Source organism: Perca flavescens, chromosome 20, assembly GCF_004354835.1.
Source record: "Perca flavescens isolate YP-PL-M2 chromosome 20, PFLA_1.0, whole genome shotgun sequence".
Taxonomy (NCBI): Eukaryota; Metazoa; Chordata; class Actinopteri; order Perciformes; family Percidae; genus Perca; species Perca flavescens.
The window spans coordinates 504,080-510,163 of record NC_041350.1 but is presented as its reverse complement, the minus strand read 5'-3'; positions in this window follow the sequence as shown (position 1 = coordinate 510,163).

Genomic DNA, 6,084 nt, shown 5'->3' with positions numbered 1-6,084 from the left:
TCCGGCTTCACCTAACCTAACAACCGCGGTCCCGCATAAGCTGTATTACGTCGCTGGTTATCAACTAGTTAAATCAACTCAGGGTTTCCCAATCCAGCGGCGCGCGCGTTCACATAAAAGAGGCGGGGTTTGCACAGCATGACCAATCGCAAACATCTACCAGAGCCGTATATTTTAAACAAGAAGAGCAAACTATAATTCTACATAAATATGAAGAACACAAACACGTTTTACAGGCAGAATGCAGGCAAAAAAAGCCGACGCTGTTTTATGTAAATCACAACGCTTACCCTATCAATATCACTTCCAGTGGTGTAGTCTACGTGATAGTAAGCTCCAGGATTTCTATATAGTCTAACTTAAAAATGCCCAATGATCCGTAACAACATAGGCTACTTTCCATTATATTTTTGATACATTTTGAATTGTCATCCGTGCTTTTTTCTTAACATGAAACATGAGCTGAATAAAGGTATTTTTACCGTAAATCGGTGCATTAAAGTGTATTGGAATGCAAGCAATGAAGTTGTTGAACTTCCCTGGGGGAGGACACCCAGGCCCCTCCACTATGATACACCCCCCTTCTCCCCCAAAGGAAGATTCTGGCCAATGTACAGTACAGTACACCCACTATAATATCCTACATTAGACTACACTGGTCACTTCCCCATCAGTCAGGCACAAGATCTGACCATAATTACACTTTTGCTTTCCATGAACTGTCGTTGCTTTAGCTATTTATTTCAGTTGAAACCCTGGCAATGGTAAGCGATCGTGAGAGAAAATAAAAAAAATATCAAAACATAATTCTAACACACGGCTGAAGAAGCCGACAAATAGCCTATATGTAATTCACTCCTCTTAAAATCTATATCTTTCATAAAGATACCCATCAGTGAATGTTAACGGGGTTGTCGGTCTGTAAATGTTTTAACTTTTATGAGCGCACCTCTCTCCCCCTCTCTCTCTCTTCGTGCACCGAGCTCCGCCTGATCTTCTAAGAACGGTGACGCCGTTATCAATTGAGTATTGATTGGTCAGTAGGCGGTGCTTTAACACCGGTTGATCTCTAATCTCCAACTTAACCTGCTCCCGACCAGGTAAGGCGTTCAGCATGAGTTACCACAGCGATTGAACCCGATAACAAGTGATCCACCTTCGTGATACAGAAAATCCTGGGTTGAAACTGAAGTTACCTCGCTAACGCCAAATCCTGCTTCGTAGTACAGGCCTCAGGTCTCAGAAAATGGGAGAAAAGGATCAAACATGTTTATGAATTTCAAGAATGAAATGATAAAGATACAAACTGCATTTGACTCTTACTGGATGATGAAGTTAGACGTCACCTTTTTACTTTTGGATGTTTTTACCTGATTATCCAACAGAACAGATTCATCCTCATAATATGCAACTACATTTGTCTTCCCAAGTTTCCTTCAGAATAACTGCAGAGAAACTCTCCTGTTAACAAACAATCTACATGACTGTTGAAAAGTTAAGAATAAGCTGCTATATTGATGATATTCTTCTCTACTTTGATAACTTTAAACAGATAAAAACAGAATAATTCAGACACTAGATGTTTTCTTTACATTTGAAATAGTTTTAATGAAATTATTACATTTAGTGGATGTCCTCACAGTGTTGCATGATGGGAGAATACAAATTAAAATCAGCTCATTCTCAGAGTTTCACAGTTTATTAGAGGTTTTATATCCTCTAAACAGTTAATATAGAAACATTTATTACAGATCTTACTCAACGTCCAGCAAACATCTGAAAGTACTTAAATTTAAAGTTAAAGTAGTACTAGTTCTACATTTCTCTGTGTTTAGTTTTTTTATATAAAAATGTTGTAATATTGTCTTTGACTGAGGGTGGCAGTCTGTAGGGAGTTGGGTTGGGAACCGGAGGGTCACTGGTTCAAATCCCCATCGGAACAAAGTATGGTGGTGGACTAGTAGCTGGAGAGGTACCAGTTCACCTTGGCAATGCCCAGAAGGTGAACCTTGAGCAAGGCACCGAACCCCCAAGGGTTAGGGTTGCACCCATGGGCAGTTCCCCCACTCTGACATCTCTCCATTAGTGCATGTATAGGTTCTGAGCATGTGTGTGTAATAACAACAGAGTGAAAACATTGGAATTTATAGAAAGAAAAAAAAAAACTGGCTGTGAGCAGACGTCCTCTCCACGTAGAATAAACCTCTGATTATTAATCATGTTTTCATCTTTATGTTCATGTGTTCATATTTATTCACATTGTGTTGCTTAGTTCTGAGAGTATTTCAATTAGAATCCTTTAAGTGCAAAAGTAATAAAATTCTTAATTACAGAAATATAATAACACTTTTTTACAAATTACAAAAGTAAATGCTTCAATTGCTGAAGTACACAAATAAGCTAAATTCTTATGAAATAAGCACAGAATTGGTGTAAAACCACCTCTGATTTTTAACATGAAACTGTAATGGGTAATTTTTTAACAGATTTTTAACATGTCCTTTCCTGAAAATGGCCACATTGTTCAATGCATGAAAAGTGGGATTTTTGTCAGTATGCGGCACTGTAGATTGTGGTGGAACTTCAGGTTTACGGCTGTATACGGCAATTTACAGGCAACACCGAAAACTGCCATGAATTGTCGGAAATTGACGTGGGCCTTGCTTGGCAGTTGTCCCCCCATTACCCCCCCTTCCCTCTAATTCTAGGGGAGGCTTTCACATGTACTGTAAATGAAAATGCTGTGAGCTATACAAATGCAAATCAGGGTAGCAGCAGGGGGAGTTTTATATAAATAAATAAATCTGATGACTACGAAGAGAAGCAGGTGGGCCCGGTTAGGCGGACTCTGCAACTCCTCACTTCTTAACTATAAGCTTTATCAAAGAGGAGAGTTTTCAGTTTACTCTTAAATGAGGCGATGGTGTCTGCCCCCCTAACCCAGACGGGGAGCTGGTTCTACAGGAGAGGAGCCTGGTAGCTGAAGGCTCTTGCTCCCATTCTACTTTTGGAGACTCTAGGAACCACAAGTAACTCTGCATTCTGGGAGCGCAGTGCTCTAGTGGGACAATAAGGTACTAAGAGCTGTTCTAGATAGGATGGTGCTTGACCATTTAGGGCTTTGTAGGTCAGGAGAAGGACTTTAAAGTCAATCCTGTATTTTACAGGAAGCCAATGCAGAGAAGCTAAAACCGGAGAAATATGATCTCTTTTCTTAGTTCTCGTCAGAACACGTGCTGCCGCATTCTGGATCAGCTGGAGAGTCTTAAGGGACTTATTTGAGCAAGCTGACAGTAGGGAATTACAATAGTCCAGCCTGGAAGTAACGAATGCATGGACCAGTTTTTTAGCATCGTTTTGAGACAGGATATTCCCAATTTTGGCAATATTACGAAGATGAAAAAAGGCTGTTCTCGATGATTGTTTTAGATGGGCGTTAAAGGATATATCCTGATCAAAAATAACTCCTAGATTTCTGACAGTAGTGCTGGAGGCCAGGACAACACCATCCAGAGTAGCTATATCTGTAGATAATGAAGTTCGGAGGTGTTTAGGGCCCAGCACAATAACTTCAGTTTTGTTACAGTTTAACATCAGAAAATTATAGGTCATCCAGGATTTTATATCTTTAATACATGCTTGAAGTTTAGCTAACTGACTTGTTTTGTCTGGTTTGATTGACAAGTATAATTGGGTGTCGTCCGCATAGCAGTGATAGTTAATTGTATGTTTCCTAATGATATTACCAAGAGGAAGCATATACAAGGAGAACAAAACTGGTCCAAGCACCGAGCCCTGTGGAACGCCATGCATAACCCTCGCGTACTTAGAGGATTTATCATTAACATTAACAAATTGAGATCGATCAGAAAAATAAGACGTAAACCAGCTTAGTGCAATTCCTTTAATTCTGACTAAGTGTTCCAATCTCTGTAACAGGATTGAATGGTCAATAGAGTCAAATGCAGCACTAAGATCTAATAAAACAAGTATGGAGACAAGTCCTTTGTCTGCAGCAGTTAGAACGTAGTTAGTAATTTTCACCAGTGCCGTCTCTGTGCTATGATGCTTTCTAAATCCTGATTGAAAGTCTTCAAATAAGCTGTTGCTATGGAGAAAATCACATAACTGATTAGCAACTACTTGCTACTTTCTTTTAAACCCCACCAAGTTTAAACGCGAGCAGCACAGAGCTGTGGCTGCTTTCAGCGCCATTCATTATTGAGGCAGAGCTGAGCGGGTTAGTTGCTCTATAAAAGTGTATTTTTTGATTTTGTAATTTACAGAAAGCGAGCCGGCCGTGGGTTAGGTGTGGACGGTGCTGCTTCTTGTGAGCGTGGGATATTTGTTGTGTGTGCTGTGTGTCTCCTACGTTTTGTACATAGTTTTTTTCTGATTGCGTTTGTGTTTTGTGTCAATAAAGCGCTATCTTTGAATAAACAGCACGTTCCTGGCAAATCATTTTAATTAGGATAACCATGACATGAATACATGAATATACAACATAGCATATATTAAATAAATATATATAATACGTAAATATATGAAATAAATAAATAAATAAATATATATATATATATATATATATTTATTTACAGGCATTTACGGGGGATGGAAAATCCCACTTTTCATGCAGTGGTTCCAGCATTATTCTTTCCTATGTTAACGTTTATAGTGGCGGCACCCTCTAGTGCCCGTAGGCGTTATTCAATTGTTCAATTGTCACCAAAGTTAATTTGCACACCGAGTATTATAATATAAAATGCAGAGTACATGTGTCAATGTTAATTTTAATCTTTAACATTAATTGTCCAACATCGTTACTGATCGGCCTGGGTCAGTGTGTCTTTGGTCGGTTTGTATTGTGCTGGCTGCTTGAGTTCGGTATTCCTGCTTTAAAGTCTAATTTCTAAAATAAACTTTATATTTCTGAGGTGTTTTTACGCCTTTAATAGGAACTAGTGGGCTTGGAGCTGAGAGCAATATGTTACATAATAATTCCTGCCTTCTTATTTAAATGGATTGTGTTTTAAAAACTTTCTAGATGTGATATGAGGAGGTGCTACTCTGATCCCTGTGCTCCGTCCTCATCAGTCAGCCCTCCTTCAGCTTCAGGAACACGCAGGATACTCAGTGCTGTTGAATGTAACTAAGTACATTTACTCCAGTACTGTCCTTAAGTCCAAACGTGAGGTTCTTGTACTTTACTTGAATCTTTTCTTTTCATGCCACTTTCTATTTCTACCCCGCTACATTTCAGAGATAAATATTGTACTTTTCACTCCACTACATGAAGATGAGATCCTTGGGAGGTGTTACTCTGCTCTATCCACTCCGTCCTCTTCAGTCAGCCCTCCTTCAGCTTCAGAAACAAGTTGCTTATAAGAAAGCAGCACAATGTTCTTCTGTCTTTCTGGCTTCTGACGACTTCTGGCCTGGAGAGACATGACAGACATATGTGACTTCCTGCATCACTCCTCTATTCAGTTCAACAAACACAGACTTAGGCTATGTTTAGACGGAAACGATCTGAAGAGAAAACGCAAAAGTGGGGTTGCGTTATCACTTTTTATTTTCCACATTTAGACGAGAGTTTTGGGGGGGAAATCTGCGTGCGTATGGTGATGCAAAAGTGTGTGAAATTCGATGTAGTATGCACACTAGACGGCTAGGTGGCAGTGTGAAGCACGAGGAGGTGGCACAACAGGGCGTGGACTGGGAGTCCTGCCAGTCAAAATATATAGACATATGGACCGAATTTCTTCAGTAGTATCCTGTACTGGGAGGGACGTATGCACACAAGAAAGACGCTATCTGTAAAAGTCAGATATCATTAAAGCTGAAAGCCATCCGGACCAAGTATAGGCAGGATGTGGATACCGAACGATGGAGTGGCCATGGGCGAGTAATCACTCTATATTTTGATTTATGTAACAAAATTTGTTTTAAGCACCAAAAATGTTGTCGGCGTCTAAACAAAAGGCACATCTGATAAAACATTTTTACATTTTCACCCAAAAGCACTCTCATGTAAACAGGACGTCAGGCTGCTTTGTTGAAGTCTATGTTCTAAACTACAGGTGT